Source organism: Camelus ferus, chromosome 22 (genome assembly GCF_009834535.1).
Source record: "Camelus ferus isolate YT-003-E chromosome 22, BCGSAC_Cfer_1.0, whole genome shotgun sequence".
NCBI classification, from domain to species: Eukaryota; Metazoa; Chordata; class Mammalia; order Artiodactyla; family Camelidae; genus Camelus; species Camelus ferus.
In genome coordinates, this window is record NC_045717.1 from 4,494,251 (window position 1) to 4,512,045 (window position 17,795).

A 17,795-nucleotide genomic window follows, 5' to 3' on the forward strand; every position below is an offset into this window, starting at 1 on the left:
CTCAGCCGTGGCCACCCCAGATCGCCCTGATGGTGGTGCATCCCCTGGAAGGCAGGGCCATCTTGGAGATGTCCGTTGGCTGGAGGACAAGGCAGCTTTGGTGCCACCCAATGATGCTCAAGGTGTGTGTGGCCTCCGGTCCAGTAGCAGCAACATCTCCTGGGAACTTGTTAGAAAAGCATATTTCCTGGCTCCACACCAAACCTCCTGAGTCAGAAATTCTGGGATGGCGCTGAGCCGTTCACGCTTAACTGCCCTCCAAGTGATGCTTGCGCATGCTCAAGTTTGAGAACCGCTGGCACAGAGGAAAGAACGTCACATCAAGAGCCAGAAAAGAGGGTTCCAGCCCCACCCCTGCCATCAGTAGCTGTGTGACCTGGGGCAAGTCCCTTCTTTCTGAGAAGCCTCCGTATTTTAAGGCAGAAGAGACTGCAAGGGCACGCCAATGAGTAACTATCAAAACAAAACAAGAACTAAGTCAAGTGTCTAAACTTCTGCTCATAAGGAGTGAACAGATGAACTGGAATGGGAGCTCTTTGAAGGAAGGATCATATTTTATTTATCTTCGTATTCCCAGGACGGAGCCCAGTGCCTGGCTCTCAATAAATGTTGAATGATTGAATTGAATGAGCAAAACTACTTTTGCATTAGGAAGTGGAGAGAAGTGTGGTCCATTATCTCAGCTTCCTGGGGAAGGGTTGTTATTCTACAGGACAGTCAGCATTCAAAGAGGGCTTCTCCCCCTAAGTTCTGTAGGGGTTATCTTCATAACTAGCAGAGGGCCAAGCAACTTGCCGCTGTCCACAGGTGTTGGTAGAAGGAATGCATCCACGTGGTAACATCTGTTAAATGCCAGGCTTCTGTGAATCTCACTGCCCGAACAGACACATCCATCTCTGGAAGCTGTGGAACACTTGAAGCTGCCCCCAACCTGCCTTTAACATGTGGCCCAGTGGGGCCCCCTCCCTACTCCATGGTTGTGGTAGCTGCTTCCTGAGAATAGATATACTTTCTCCTTCCTCTTCTCTGCCCTGCCTTTTCCCCAGGTATCTGCACATTTCTGGTAGTGGCAACAATTGGTAGGGCAGAAGAGACCCATCTTCAACAAACAGACACATCGGTCCCAATTGTAGCACAGCAGGCAGAGAAAAACCCAGGTGTGCCTGTCCCCTACATCCCTCCCACCACCCTCCTGCCCCAGAGAGCTCTCTCTAGACTTGCAGGAAGGTTCTAAGAATTCACAGAAGGTCTGATCTCAATTCTTCCCAATTTTCCCATATGGCCCTTCATTCAGAGCTCTCATGAGCTTTGGTGATCTATGACCAGAAGCCTATTTATTGGGTTGAAGACAGAAAGGAAATCTTTGGGAGGGTTGGAAGGGTCCAGTCCTTATCCTCACGGCAGCCTCCACACTCCCTGCACGCGCGCGCACACACACGTTATTTTATCCCTCACCAAACCTGCCTGAGTCCCTGTGATCGAAGATCGTCGTGGGTCCCTTAATGATTTCTCCTGGAACATGGCTCCATGGTAGGGTCTCCATCCCTGTCCACTTCACCCCAGCCCTTCTTTCCTGTACAAAGGAAATAAGGTTAAGTGTTGGGGAGTCTTTCCATCGGGATGGTCACCCCAAAGGATAGCCTTGGCCGGTGGCTCTTCCGCCTCACTGTGCTTTGGTGCATGCTGTTCCTGTTGCCAGAAATGCTGTTCCCTCTCCTCTTCTCCTTGGCAAATCAGTCTCTCCGGGTGCAGTTCAGACACCGTCTACACCGTGACATCCTCCCTCTCCCGAGCCCCTCCCTCTGCTTAGGGAATTCATCTGTCTTCTCCTTTATTGCTCTTCATATTTTATGATGTCGCAGGTTATTACCAGACACACTGGCTGAACCTAGTCTCCGCTTGTATTACATTTGACTTGCACACTGATTTTTTTAAAAAATGGAATGAGCTGGCAAAATGTCAGTGTTCAGAAATTTCAAACACATATAAAACTACATTTGGGTTGCCTTTTTATTGGAGTATAGTCGATTCGCAATGTTGTGTTAATTTCTGGTGTGCAGTTTTATACACATGTATTCCTTTTTATATTCTTTTTCATTATAGGCCATTACTAGGTATTGAATGTAGTTCCCTGTGCTGTACAGCAGGACCTTGGTGTTTCTCTGTTTTATATATACTAGTTAGTATCTACAATGGACTGCTTTTGAAAAATCGGAAGATCTGGCCACCCTGGGCTGCTTCACTGCATGGCACAATCACGGGGAGCCGAGAGCCTGGTCCCCCTTTCAGATGGGGTACGTGTGCTCTGGTTTGCAGGTCATCCCACTTGGGTTATTTCATCTATGTACACCAACCCGCCCAGTCCCTCTGGGAGCTGCGTTAGCAACTTCTGAAATATGGTGACCTGTTTACTTGTTTATTTGCCTGTCTTCCACTTCACTAGATTGTTAGCTCCTGGAAGATGGAATTGTGTTTTATTTGTGCTTGTAACCCTCCTGGATCTATTACAGTGAGCAGTACCTAGTAGACACACACACACACACACCCCAGAAGCAAGAATAATCATGTCCTCATGGACCACATTCTCCAAAAGTGGGTCCTTTCCAGGTATTCTGAATATGTCAACATCACTGTTGTGAGTCTGTAATGAAATACATTAGAGGAAGCAACATAAAAGCCAAAGATTTAGGAAACAGTTAAAGGATGCTCCAAGAATATTGTCCTTTTAAAAACAAAATATTTATCTAGTTGCCAGTGTTGCAGTGATCCAGGCTCTCAGGGACATCTTCACGGCAGAATGTACCTTTGTCACTCTGTGTGTCTGTCTCTCTGTCTCTCTCTCTGTTTATCTTTCAGATCCACGTAGCTACCTGCTTACCTGTGTGTGTCCATGTCCATACGTCCCTGACCCTCTCACGTTCCCCCGGTCATTTGCCTGAGTCTGGGTATCATCTAAGGCTATTCACACAGTGAAGAAGGAAGGTGAAAGACAGTTTATGAGCCAAGTGAGTTTTTCATCTTTTTTTTTTTTTTTTGGCACAAAAAAGAGAGAAAAAACTAAAAACAACCTTCACACACCTAAACAGAGTCTAGACTATGTGGGAAAAGTCATTTGGGATCTTAGGCGCTTGGGTGACAGAATCCAACACGCCAGCTCACCTGCCATGCTATTAATGTTGGTATTTCTTGGATGTTATTCAAGTTTACTTAAATAACACCTGCATTTTTTTAAAAATTACTCACTTTTGCCTGTCTGGATTTGAAGTAATGGGGAAAAAAGGAGACAGCAGTAGTTGTTAGGTTGTTTTTTGTTTTTTTGTTTTTTTCAAATCTCAGGATGTATTTTTATCTTTCTCCCGGAGCCATTTCCTCCCGGGTGTTGTGTGAAGCATTACATAATGAAATGATCCTACGATGGCATTTTCCCCTCGTCAGCCTTCAGGGGATACAAGACTTCACAAACAAGACAGATTCATTGTAACCTTTAATCGTCAAAATGGTGTTTTAAATAAGCGAAGGCTCCTAAAAGAGAACAAAGAATAAAGCCTTGCAGGTCTCAGAGGCATATTTTTTTTAATTTCTTTTTTTTTATTGTGGCAAAAAACCACATCAACCTAAAATTTACCATCTTAGCCGCTTTGAAGTGTGCTGTCCGGTGATACTGGGTGCATCAGCATTGCTGTGCAACTTCACCATCATGCATCTCCAGAACTCCTTCATCTTGCAAAGCTGAAACTCTGTACCCTTTAAACGCCTTTCTGTAAACAACGCCTTTTGGTTCCCTCCTTCCCCAGCCCCCGGGAACTAACATTCTGCTTTCTGCCTCTGTGGTTTTGACTGCTCCAGGTGCAATCATGCAACAGTTGCCTTTTTGTGACTAGCATATTTCACTCAGCATCATGTCCTCAGGGTTCATCCATGCTGGAGCATTTGTCAGAACGTCCTTCCCTTTTAAGGCTGGGTAATACTCATATGTATTCAGTATGTATACATTACTTTTTGCTTGTCCATTCGTCTTGGGTCCCTTCCATCTTTTAGCAGTTGTGAATGAGGCTGCTATGTATAGATTTACAAATACCTCTTTGAGTCCCTGCTTTCAGCTCTTCTGGGTATATCCCCAGAAGTGGAATTTCTGGATTGCTCGGTAGTTCTATTTTTAATGTTTTGAGGAACCACCAGACTGTTTTCCATAATAGCCGTACCATTTTACATTCCCACCAGCAGTGCACAAGGGCTCCAGTTTCTCCACAATCTCACCAACGCTTGTGATTTTCTCTCTCTCTCCTTTTTAATTTTTTTGATAGCAGACATCCTAAAGGGCATATTGTGGTTTTGATTTGTGTTTCCCTAATGAGCAGTGATGTTGAGCATCTTTTCATGTGCTTATTGGTCATTTGTATGTCTTCTTTGGAGAATGTTGATCCAAGTCTTCTGTAAAAGGCATACTTTTTGTGATGAGGTTCCCCTTTTGGGGTAGGAGGGTCAGAGGAAAAGGAGACAAAGGGGTGCTTGGCACTGCGCTCTCGTCATGTGCCGGGTAGCACACCGGGCTTTGGGAGTGCTGTGATGAGCTCGTTAGCAGTGAGACAGACAAGGGCATCCAGACGGGAGCATCCTCAAGGCAGGTGACAGAGAGCAGTTCAGATGGCATCTCAGGGACCAACACATGAGAATCTCCTGGAGACTGGGGGTCTGCCAAAAAGGGGAGACATCGGATGCAGACTAGGAGTCCAGGAAAGGGACAAACTCCCTACAAAGGGGGTTCAGGAGGCAGCTGTAACAGCGGGTAAGAGCAAAGGTTTTCTAGTCCTGCACTGGCCCCCAGCAGCGCTATTTACTAGCCGTGTGACCTTGAGCGAGTCACTTAACCTTTGTAAGCCTCCATTTATTCATCTATAAAACAGAAATGATCATGCCCACTGTATGGGGTGGTTCAGAGAACGAAATGGGATGAAGTCAGACGAGTAGCAGATGCCAGGGGAGAGGTAGCTTTATCATTGCTTTCCAGAACCCTGCGCCCCTAAGAACTGCATGTTCTGGTCAAACTTCAAACGCTTTGTTAATCCCACGATACCCCACGGAAAATGTACAATATCCATGGAAGGCAAGCGAATACAGCCATTCAGCACAGGCTGGAAGTTTCCCGTGGGGGGCGCTGCTTTCCTGCATTTTGCTGTTATCATTGTGCAGCCCGAGGGGTGCTGAACCCCGGTATATCAGGCTCAAAGGAAATCTGAATCAATGGCTCCAATGAAACCAAGCCAAGGGTGCAATACACCCTTTCCAGGACAGCTCTGATGTACCAGGCCCCTGTGCCTGTGATCTCATCACAACCCCTATAAGGTAAGGAAGGCGAGGGTGTGGAGAAAAGGGAACCTTTGTTGGTGGGAATGTAAACTGGGGCAGCCACTTTGGAGAACAGTATGGAGGTTTCTCAAAAAAACCTAAAAACACAACTGCCATATGATCCTGCAATTCCACTCCTGGGTATACACCCAAAAGAATGAAAACACTAATTACAAAAAGATACATGTGCTCCAAGGTTCATAGCATCATTATTTATAATTGCCAAGATATGGAAACAACCTAAGTGTCCCTCAACAGATGATTTAATAAAGATGTGGTATAGATTATACAATGGAATACGACTCAGCCATGAAAAATGAAATAATGCCACTTGCAGCAACATGGATAGACTTGGAAGGTGTTATACAAAGTGAAATAAGGCAGCGAAAGACAAATACTGTATGTTATCACTTATCTGCAGAATCTAGAAAAATACAACAAATTAGTGAATATAAAAAAAACGGAAGCAGACTCACAGATACAGAGAACAAACTAATGGTGACCATTGGGGAGGAGGGAAGGGCAATATAAGGATGGAGGAGAAGGAGGCACAAACTATTGGGTGTAAGACAGGCTCAAGGATGTATTGTACCACAGGGGGAACATAGCCAATATTTTGTAATAACTGTAAATACAAAGTAACCTTTAAAAATAGTATAAAATTTTAAAAATTATTTAAAAATGTCTTCCTTCTTTATAAACCTGTTTTCCCTGGGTCTCCACATTCAGTTGGAAGAAGCATCTAGGAGGAATTTGCTGTTTTGCATCTGACGTGGTCCCCGGAGGGCTGCACCTGTGTCCCAGTTCAACAACTCCGTCTGCTGAACCGGCCGCGTACAGCTGATAGGAGGTGGCGCTTCCTGTTCTGAGTGCCAGGAGCCGAACGGAGCTGGGGGGAGAAATGACTGGGGGCTTTCAGATCCCTTTGGGAGTTGGCAAAGGACACAAGGGTGAGAAAAAGAGTGGAAAGGGGCAAGGGAGGGTAGGGTGTGGGGAAAAGAAGGCACAGTGCTCTGGGGGGTGGGGAAGATCACCGTGTTCCTCAACTCTGCCCTGTCCTCTGGTTATGTTCCATTTCCCTAGGGCTGCCAGAGGTCCACTGTGCTTGCTGATGGCCGAGGGTCACAAATGCAAATGTCTAAGGGCCGGGAGAGTAACCCCAACGAGTGATGTGTATCCAGCGATCAAATGCGCCTACTGACTTCCACGGTGCTACTGCTGGTTTCATTGGCACTCAGACACAGACCCTCGGTGCTGTCACTGCCTTTTCAGTCCGTTAAGCTTTTCATCGTACGCTGGATATAGTTTCAACAGTTTTTTCTTTTTTAATGGTGTCCTCAGTTCTATTCTTTCAATCTACATTCATTTCATTTGCATATTAAACTCATAAGAATATTTTTAACTTCCATCCAAAAAATGTTCTCTTCAGCTTTTCTCTTTTTTTTTATTCTTATTTTTTTTATTGAAGTGTAGTCGATTTACAATGTTGGTTTCAGGTGTACAGCAAAGTGATTCAGTTATACATATGTGTACATACATTTATATGTTTTTTCAATTTCTTTCCATTATGGCTCATTACAAGAAATTGAATATAGTTTCCTGTGCGATACAGCAGGTCCTATTGTTTATCTATTTTAGACATAGTAGTAATGTGTATCTGTTAATCCCAAACTCCTGATCTCTCCCTCCCCTCCCTGTACACCCCCGCCCCAGTAACCACCATTTTCTATCATTCTGCGTCTATTTCTCTCCAGCTTTTCGTGAAACACATGACCCTTTTTTTTCTCAATAGTTTGTTGGTCTCTTCTGAGAGAGGGGTGGGTATAGAGAAATAGTCCTCTTGCAAAAGCAAAGCCTTGGTGCTGGTGCAAAATGGTCTCTGTGACTTGGGCTCAGGATCCAGGAGACAATGAGGAGTGGCGGGGACTGTGGACACACTCCCCTTCCAAGGTGACATTTGCCACCCAGCTCCAGCTTGAAGGCTGCCGGGTGGGAATGCCGGCCCAGGGTGGCCAGATCATTTGCTTTTTCAAGAGAAACCAGGAATTCTGATTTTTATGTAAAATCTTCTGATTTTAATTTAATATATTTGAAAAAAGAAAAGCCACTGTGCGGGCCCAACCAAACACTTCTCAGGGTCACATCTACCCTATAAACTACTGATGTGTAAATCTCATGGGCTATGGGATCCCACGGCTGCATCCTGAGATTAACTCTCCCCATTCTGCTGAAACATCCCCCTGACCTTGCAACATCAGCATTTTCCACTACAGAAACCCCCCAAATATCTCACCCTATTTACTGCTTTTTTCTTCATGAAATTCTCTATCTTTCATTCTCTTCCATTTCCTTAGAATTGACACGCAATCACTGGGGCTGGTGACAGGTCAGTGCTTCCCAAACTTGGCCATTTAAGAACCACTATTTGTCTTATGTGCGTACCCTCGTACTGTTGTTCATGTCACGTTATTCCTTAAAGATGCTCATTTTCTTATTTAAATAAATTTATTCTTATGGAACTTAAGCCATTAGCCCAAACAGAGAAACAGCATCCCTTGTATTTGTTAGGGTCTTACCCCAGTATAAACTGCTGTAACCAACCATCCCCGAGCCTCAGGAGCTACACACATAAAAGTTTATTTTTATTTGATTGTTTTAAAGTGTTTGTTCATGCAAAATCCAACACAGATGTTCCCGATGAGGCATTTCACCTCCTTCTTGTGAAACCACCATCTCAACACTTGGGATCCAAGGTCACCATCAAAAAGAGAGAGAGTTCACGGTGAAAGGACACCAGCCGCAGAGCCACCTTGATCCCAAAGTGATGTATTTCACGTCTCCTGGCATTTCACTCCGGTCAGAACTAATTGCATGGCCCTTCCCAGGTCCAAGGGGGCCGGATGTGTGAAGTCAATGTCGGGGCAGTCCCTCCCCAGCAACAACTCTATCATGGGAGAGGAGCTCAAATCTAAGTGGTCAGTTAGCCATCTCTGTCACACCTGCCATCAGAGGTAACTGGAAAAAAAAATACAATAAGATCCTTGGCCCCAGACACCCCACCCTCGATGCCTGAAACCCATCTTCATGCTGTCGAATCAGAGAGATGTGAAAAGTAATCTCCCCCGTGTCTCTGGTGCCCTTGAATCCCTCCCTCCCCCTAAGTCTTCCCAGTTCTCTGCTCTGTATGAAGGTAGAGGCTGCATCTGAAATGAGATTTCGGGCCATGACATAAACCACATCATCTTCCAGCTGGTCTCCTTGGGTTCCACTCAAGCCATCTTTCAATCTATTTTCCCACACAGGAGTCATTACTTTTTAAAAATGTAAATAAGGCCACACTTCATCCCTGCCTAACGTCTCCTAAAGGCACCCCATTGTGCTTGGAACACTCTTCAGGCTCCTTCCGTGGACTCTAAGGGCCTGTTCAGTGGGGCCCCACCTAAGCCTCAGACCCATCTCCCAATCACTGGTCCTTTTGCCTGGGACATCATTCCCTAGACCCTGCTCATAGCAGGTGCCTTCTGCTTCCTTTAGGCCTCAGCTCAAGTGTCTCTTTATAGAGCCTGGTCCTGGCTTCATCCAAAGTTGCCCCACCCAATGCCCCCCTGTGGACACTGCTCCCTGCCTTCGTTCTCTGATTTTTCAAATTCATAGCATGTGTCAGAATCCACGATCACTGAGTAGGTATTTATATTTTTGTTTATTTTTTGTCTCCCTAATGAGAATTTTCACTCCATATGCTCCTGGAACAGATCAGAGCCGCCTGGAACAGAGAAGGCAATCAGACAATGGTTGCTGAACCAGCAAGGGTATGAATGAACACAGATGAATAAGCCTCTCTCTCCCTTCAGCTGGAGATGAGATCTCTGCTGGGGACTCTGAGATGAAGCTCTTTTCTGACCTCCATGCTCTTCAGTGAGAGGGTCAGGCGCTGCCCTCCGCCACCCTGAGCGGAGTCCACTGGCCTGCACACACACACACAAAAATAAACTGGAGAGGAAGCGCTTAATCAAATGCCAAGGAAAGTGACATTTTCCTCAAGAATGGGTGAAGTGTCAAGGTAGGTTGGTAAAAATGACAAACACATGAATAAAAAGTAGAGCAAACCCTCCATAGGAGCTGCTGGATACCTAGACCTTCAGGTCCCGTCCGGGACCGCCGCGGGAGGTGGGCCCTGATTCCCCGCCTTTCTGTGTCCACACCCTCTGCTTCGTGACTCTGCAGGCTCCCACTCGAGGGAGGTCTTTCCCTACCCCGGTGACATTGGGCTGGGCCATGTCCAATGGATGGTGAGTTGAAGTGACATAATCAGGGTTTTGAAGTGCATCTGTACCTCGGGGCGTGTTTTCTTATATCTGTCCCACTGCCGTGGGAAGACGACACCCAGGTTAGCCCTCTGGTCCCAAGAAGATGAAAGACACTTGGGACAGTCATACATACAATATAGATGAATATATATAAAGATTCATTTTCATATTCTTTTTCATTATAAAGGCCATTACAAGGTATTGAATATAGTTTCCTGTGCTAGACAGTAGGACCTTGTTGTTTATCTATTTTATATATAGGAGTTAATATCTGCAAATCCTGAACTCCCAGTTTATCTTTCCACCCCACCCTCTCCCCCCTGGTAACCACAAGTTTATTTTCTATGTCTGTGTGTCTGTTTTTCTTTTGTAAATAAGTTCATTTGTGCCCTTTTTTTTTTAGATTCCACATATGAGTGATATCATATGGTATTTTTCTTTCTCTCTCTGGCTTACTTCACTTCGTATGATGATCTCCAGGTCTGTCTATGTTACTGCAAATGGCATTAGTTTATTCTTTTTTATGACTGAGTAGTATTCCATTGTATAAGTATACCACATCTTTATCCAATCACCTGTCGATGGACATTTAGGTTGCTTCCATGTCTTGGCTATTGTACACAGTTAACTCACTTTAAAGCCAAAGTTTTGCAAAGTTTCCTTTTCCTTACCCTCGGAGATCCATCTACCATTTTGCCACGTACTGCTGTGTGCCCTTGAGTAGGTCCCATAGCCTCTCTGAACCTCTGTTTCCCTATTTGTAATACAAGGGTCTCGGCCCTTCCTGCCTGGATTTTGTGAGGCTTATAAGGGATGACGGCTGTGGAAGCGCTGAGGACGTGGCAAAGCAGGTGGAACAGACAAAACACTATCAGTGCACCTAGAACGTCGTCCCTCTCCCAGTTCAGCCTGGGCTCAATTTCTCTGTCTTGGGAGCCAGCCTTTTCAGATAAAAATCCCATTTGACTTCCCTTTTCTCATTCTAACCCATTTTCTTTAAAAATCTTTCTTTCCTTTTCAGGAGACAGAGGCAGGTGGTGCGCTGTGTAAACCGTGACCCAGATTATGAAAATATCTGCAGATCTTGTGCCGTCTCCAAATATTTCAACATAAATATTTGCTGGAGGCTGGCCCAATTTCCTGGTCCAAGAGGAGGACAGAAGGTGAGCTTCAAGCTGGATGTGGACGCAAATCTCCTAGAAATCTGTCCTTTGACGGGAGACTTGGTGAATGACAGGCAGTGCGAAGGGCATCAGTTTAGCAAACGGAGGCCATGATGAGTCAGCTGTCTTTTCCCAGCCGGTCATCGTGCCCACGTCATGCCTCCACACCCTCGCACGTGCCGTTCTCTGCCAGAACAGCCCTTTCCACCCTGTCTACATGGGGATTCCTTATTCATCCTCTAAGAAAAGCAAGACTAAAGGTCTTCTTTAGAATGCCTCCCCTAACTGCCTGGTCCCCAGGATTTTCTATTTCGTTCCCCCTGCTCATCACCATCACCACTGCCACTAACATCTGTTGGGGGCTCACTCTTGCTCCGGCATTGCTTAAACACAGTGCTCATGACCCTTTCAAGAGGAAACCAAGGCCAACGAGGTGAGGTGACAGCCCAGATCACGTGGCTGGATGTGCAGAGAAGGGACTGAACAAGGCCTGGACAGTGTCTCTGAGGCTTGTGCTCTTGGTCATCACTACATAGCTCCCCTCTTACCCCATCTGCTCCCCAAGAGCTGGGGAAGTGCCTTGCTCACTTCTGTGTTCCCATCACGGGCCCTCACAGAGTAGGTATATAGCAACTTTATCTGAATGAATGAATGAGTGGATGAATGAGTGACTGGGAGCTCCCCTAACACAGCTCTAAGTAAAAGGCTCAGCATATAGAAGTGGCTCCCTGAGGGTTTACTGAAAGAATCGATAACGATATAAAAGAACCACGATTCCCAAACATGCTACTGTTTACTCCTCACAGGTCCTCCAGGCCCCACTGCATCTTTCCAGGCTGTCCCACCCCCAGCACTATCTGTTGGACTGCAGAGGAGGGACTAGTTCAGGGCGCAGCCGCATCTCTAGGGCATCCAAGCTGCCCCCCGGTTTCTCAGCCAAGGTGCCATGTTTGAGGCTGGGACCCGGTGCATCCATGGTATCCCAGGAAAACCCCTCAGTCCCCATCACCCTGTCACTTCCAGGGGCTTTCTCCGGTCACCACTGGCAGCTCCTTCTGAGCCTCAGTCCATGGCCCTGCTATGTAATTAGCTTCCAATGACTGAGGGCCTTCTGAGCACCAGACTCTATGCTGAGTCCAAGCACCGTCTCTAATCACCATTGCACTCTCTGCAGCCAGGGTGCTTCTGCCCATTTTATAGTTGAGAAAACCAAGGGGCAGAGAGACGATGTGGTTCAGAGAGGAATCAAGGCTCTAGCCTAGGTTTTTCTGGTTCTCAAACTCAAGATTTTTCTGATATCTCAGAGTCTTTCCTTCCTAACCTCAGGTTGTTATCTGGGACCTTGGTATCCATCTAACTCTTAGTTTCCTGGGGTTTTGCCCGGTACTCTGGGATCACCAATCTTTGGCCAGACTTCCATTATGTATAAACATATCGCCTGGTGGTTCACCTGTCATCTGGTCAACCCCGATAGCCACATACAGTCAGCCGGATTGGGTCACTACTGCTAGATGGTAAGCTGAATGGACTGGCTCTTGCTTTCTGGCTCTGTGTGCTGTGCCCTGGATCCGAGGCTGTCCCCCACCCATCCATCCATGCCTGCCGTCCCCGGAGCCCAGTTTGGCCGCTGCCCAGCTTCCCTCTTCTGCCACCCCTAGCCAGCCAGAGCATGCCAAACAGTGCAGCAAACAGAACCCTGACCCCTATCCTGTGGAAGTTTCCCCCCACCCCCCCCCACCCCACTGCCCCCGCAGCAGCAACAGCAGAAAAATTCCTGGCCAGGAACATGCGCTCTCCCAGCAATCTGCAAGAAGGCCTTTTGCAATTTATATCTCCAGCTCAGCTGAAGAAAATGGGAATGGATGGGCTCACTGAGCAGAAAATGCCAGAAGGCGTTCCAGAGCCCAGAATCCCAAACCCAGGCCTTCTGTGAGGGGACTGAGCAGACAGGCAATGCTGGGAGGAAAGTCTTACCCCATGTCAGGGTACGCAGGCTCAGAGGGATATTTATAAATACTAGAGGATGTGTTTTTCCAAGAAGATACTGAGTGTGAATCGGCACAGAGCCACGGGAGGAGTCAGCCTGTTCACCTGAGAAGCACTTCCTGGCCCTGTGGCCCACATTCAGTAGCTGTTGTTGAGCACCTACTACGTGCTGGGCATAATGCGCGGCACAAGGGAGACAGCGGTGAATGACCCTGAAAAAGAAAATCCGTATTCTTGTGGTGTTTGGATCCTAGTAATAGTGGAGGTTGGTAAGAACAGAATCAGCCGATAAACACATGAATAATTATAGGTTGTGATAATGGAACGGAGCCAGCACAGAAAAGAACGGGGGTGTGAGGTAAGCTAATAGGTAGGGGACTGTCCTTGCGGAAGGGGTCAGGAAGTGCCTCTCTAAGGTGGTTTGGGGAAAGATCTGAAGGATGTGGAGCCAGCCAGGAGAGCAGAGGGCACAACACAGGCAAAGGCCAAGAGGAAGGAAAGAGGCAGGCACGACTGAGAAGTGGAACAAGCCGACTGGAGGAGATGCCAGGGTAGGCGGGTCGGCGTTTGGCAGATGATGAAGGTGGCGAGGCCAGCAGGACCGGACCATGTGGGCCAGGCATGAATGGCTGAAAGATTGAGGATTTTTGTCTTAAGAATCAGTGGAAGAGTTTTTAGGCAAATGAATGACATAGTCCGTTTTATATATTTTTTCAAGACCCCTCTGGCTGCTGGTAGGCTGGAGGAGAGTGAAAGCTGAGAGGTGACTTAGAAGGGTACTGTGGTCATCAGAAAAAGGAGACGGCGGTTTAGTTGAGGGAGGGGTGGTAGGGGATTGCAGTAAAGATGAAGACATGTGGGTGTATTCCAGAGGAACTAAAGGTGCAGGAGAAATAGGTCTTAGGGATAAGCGAGTTCTGAGGGCTCAAAGAGGGAGATGTCTAAACTGATACAACTGAGTGAATTCAGTGCTATTTGCCAAGAGGGAGAAGACCAGGAGGAAAAACAGATTGCAGAGGAAGGTGGGGGAGGGGCGTGGAGTTCAGTTTTGGACGTGCGTACATTTGGACAACACTCTGCTAGAAAGAGTGTTGCAAGTAGTAGGAAATACGAGAATGCAATTCAGGGGAGAGGCTGCGACTGAAGATGTCACTTCAGGAGTTATCAGCTGACCATGTCTGAAGCCTTGAAACCAGGTAAGATCATCTGGGGCATTTATGGAGAAAGAGACGAGAACTCGGGACAAACCCCAAGGAAGCCCAACATTTAAAGGGGAGGCAGGCTGCTTCGCCTCCCTGACCCTCACAGTTCCCATCTGTAAAATGGGACGGTAATCAAATCTACCTTCCAGGAGGAGCACAAAGAATGCTGGTCCCCTTTTCTTTCTCCTCGTTGGGCATGTTGGTTTAAGGACTTGGGCTTGAGAGTCTGGCCCTGCCTCTCACTCTTGTGTGATTTGGGGCTGTGACATTTGTGTGTTCCAAAGCACTCTTCCAGATCTGTTTTCTTTCTCCACGTTCCTCCGTGAGCACACGTACCAGGGACGTCTTACTCTCCTGCTGTCCTCCCACCTCTCTGGTTGCTCCCCTTCCAGGCTTCAAAGTTTGCTTGGAGTGCCCCAGGGCTCTCTTCTGGACCCAACCACTGGGGACACACTCTCCCTAGGCGCCCACGTCCATGTCCCTACCTCTAAAGACCACCTCGTACCAATGTCTATGAGGTCTGCAGCCCCAGCTCTGCCCTTTCCAGAGAACTCCAGGCCGCCCATTGAGCATCTCCACGGCGGTGTCCATCGGAAAATACAATTTAACACGACCTCAAACTGTCCTTCCTTCATCCTTCCACCAACCTGTGAAAGGTCTCACTGCACGCCCAACTGTTCAACTCCAAAAGTCAAGGTTTGAGCCTTGATGCTACTCTCTTCACCCTCTGCACTCAATCCATCAGTATGTCCCAGCAACTCTGTCTCCAAAAGGGATCCGCCATCCATTCAAGTCCCTCATGGCTACCGCCACTCTCCTCGTCTGGGTTTCATCTCCTGCGGGGACAGCTCCGAGGGTCTCCTCCCTGACCTCCCTGCTTCTGCTCCTGCCTTCCTGAAATCATGCAGGGGATCTTTGTAAAATGTAAATGGGATTATCTCCCTCCCTTACTTCTGACTCTCCAATGTTTTCCATCACCCTTGAAATAAAACTCAAACTCCTTACTGGCATGCCCAGCCCTACATCACCTGGTCCCTACCTGCTGTCTCCAACCTCATCTGAGAACACACTGACTGGGGTCCCACCATGCTCCAGCCACACTGGCCTCCTTTCTTGTCTCACACACTGAGGTCATTACCATGGCGCCATCTCAGCCCAGACTCCCACACTCTGCCTGAGGTGGCCTGGCCCCTGGTCTTTGCAAAGCTGGTTCCTTTTTGACACTCAGCCTCACTCTCAGTCTCAGGTCCTGCCCAATCTCTGCTTTCAAGGAGCCTCCCAGGCCCCCTCACATGTGCAGAGTCTTTTATCAACATCTGGGGTTTCCTTGTTGGCTTGTTTATGCTTTAGTTTGTCTACTCCTCAATGCCGAGAAGAAAGTCCTGTTGGAGCAGGGACCCCTCAGTCCTGTTCACTGCTGTGCTCAGAGCTGTCCTGGCACATGGCAGAGGGTTGTTAGATATCTGTGAATAAATGACTGAAGGAGACTCATTTTATAAGCAAGAGCGAGAGAGAGAGTAAGAGAGTAGTCACAGTAGCTAACACTTGTGAGTTCTTCCCATGTATTTTATCATTTAACCTTCACTGCATCCCTCTAACCATGGGCTTCCAACCTCAGCGCTACTGACAGTTTGGACTAGATAATTCTTTGTGTGAGGGGTTGCCCTGTGCACTGTTAAATACTTATCAGCATTCCTGGCCTCTACCCACCAGATGCCAGTAAGAGCAACATGCCCACCAGTTGTGACAACCAGAAATGTCTCCAAACATTGACAAATGTCCCCTGGGGGCAAAAATCATCCTGGGTTGCAACCACTGCTCTAAGGAGTTGTACCTCTAAAGCACTGTTACGAAGTCCCCATGTTACAGTTGGAGAAACTATGGCACGGAGAGATTACGCCAATTGCTCAAGATCATAGAGACAATACATAGACGAGGACCAGGGCCATGCTGTGGGCAGGGCAGGAACTAAAAACAGAGGCTGGGACACCGGGCCTGACAATCAGACAGTTCCTGGCCTGGAGTCAGTGGCCAGGAAGGTCAGGCTGAGGATCAAACATCAATTACCAAAGTGTGTTTCAGATTGAAAATCTTGTCCAGAATCAGGGAAACAGGTGGGTGTTAGGGGTGTTACTGAAGACATGGGACCACTCCATTGCTCACTCACCCATTCACAAAGCATCCACTGGTGACAGGACTCGTCCTCAATGCTAGGGTTCTCAGGGTGGGATCAGGGGCAGGTCCATTCCCAAAGGCTTGGAGTAAGCTGTGGACAGAAAGTCAAAAGTGAATGCAAATGGTAGAAACACAATTATATTATAACTAACAATTATGGTGGGATTCCTATGTGCCTAGCGTTTTCCATGCATTCAATCCTCACAATCGTAGCATCATCCCCAGTTGACAGATGAAGAAACTGAAGCACAGGGACGTTAAACCATTTGTCCAAGGTCAGAGATCTAGATGAGTGAGGGGGACAAATTTCAAACCCAAGTTTCCAGACCCCAGAGTCTATGTCTCTGTATTTTAGGCTCTTCCTCTTGTCACAGGGGACGGGCACAGAGCAGAATGGAGATGGTCACCAAGTTCAACAGCTGGAGGGGTGGTACTTCCTTCTCCCTTCCCCTTCCTTCTTCCTCCTCTTCCTCTTCTTCCCCTCTGCCTCTTCTTATTATTTGTAATAAAAACCTACCACTTGGCAAGGAGGAGACCTGGATTGGAAGACAAAGAAAGAGGAAAAGCAAATGACTCAAAAAAGAAAATGAGCATTCTCACCGAATCTATGACCCGTGGATCTGGAGCAAGTCACTTGGCCTCCCCATGGCTGATTTCCTTCCTCTTCCAGTGGGGAGGTTAGCCACCCCCAGCTCACAGATAATTCGTGTAAAGTTTCTTTGTAAACTGTGACGTGCTGAGCAAAGGTCAACTTCTACTTCTACAGATCCGACCGTCGTTTAATCAGGATTGTGCAAAACCACACTCTCAGATGCTGCGTTTCCTTAGACGGGCGATGAGGTCACAGAGGAAGCTGACCTTGTGAGTATTTTCAAGGTAGCATTGGGTGTAGTTACAAAATCCGGAGGAGTGGTGGAAGCACCTTCCAAAATATGACCTGCGAATCCTCTTGTCCCAGCCAGCGGGGCCCCAGTGGGAAGCACCGTCCTGGCTGCAGTCTGCGCGGGGGAGGCCTCGGACGATAACAGGCAGCAAGAATGGAAGCACAGAGGTCACACAGCAAAGCACGGTCCCAGGGCAGAGTGCGCCCTGGGTGGCTGAGCTGTACCCTCCCCACCAAGGCCCCCAGGCGTCTCTGCAGCCACCTCCTGACCGTTCTCTTCTGGAGTCCCCAGTAGCTGCCCTCCCTGGGTGGCCCATGAGAGCGCTGAATCCCCAGGGCTTCCAAAGCATTTTCTCAGGATGATGGAGATTATCCACCCCTGACCCTCTAACTACTCTGCTAAGTACAGCCCGGGCCCGCTGACCTTTGCTCCGTGATCCTCTGTCACCCCTCTCAGCTACGAGCACTTTTTCCCATGACAGTGCAGGAAGTTTATGTCAAAACCCATTAGCTGTGTGAGCTGCTGCGAGAAAGCAAATCTCCCCTTAGTTCCAGGGAACGTTTTGCAGGGGATTCATTCTGACCACAGCATGATTTCTTAATAAAATTCTGTTCTGTCCCCCACCCAAGTAAAGTTGCCCAATGTCCACTGGGGCCCAGGAGCAGGATGAAAAGGGGCAGAAGGAAATCCAGAGAGCTCAGCAGGCCCACCGCCTGCATTTGGGGGGGGGGG

The 17,795-nt window shown here is 47.7% G+C and overlaps 1 long non-coding RNA gene across 1 annotated transcript; it reads right to left on the reverse strand.

Annotated features, from left to right (window-relative positions):
• Positions 1–6,985: 6,985 nt before the first annotated feature.
• On the reverse strand, positions 6,986–17,359 carry LOC116658971. Its single transcript, XR_004314204.1, has 3 exons — positions 16,780–17,359; positions 16,172–16,270; positions 6,986–8,361 (listed from the first exon to the last, which is right to left on the reverse strand). It is a non-coding gene; the product is annotated as an uncharacterized LOC116658971 (long non-coding RNA).
• Between the last annotated feature and the right edge of the window lie 436 nt (positions 17,360–17,795).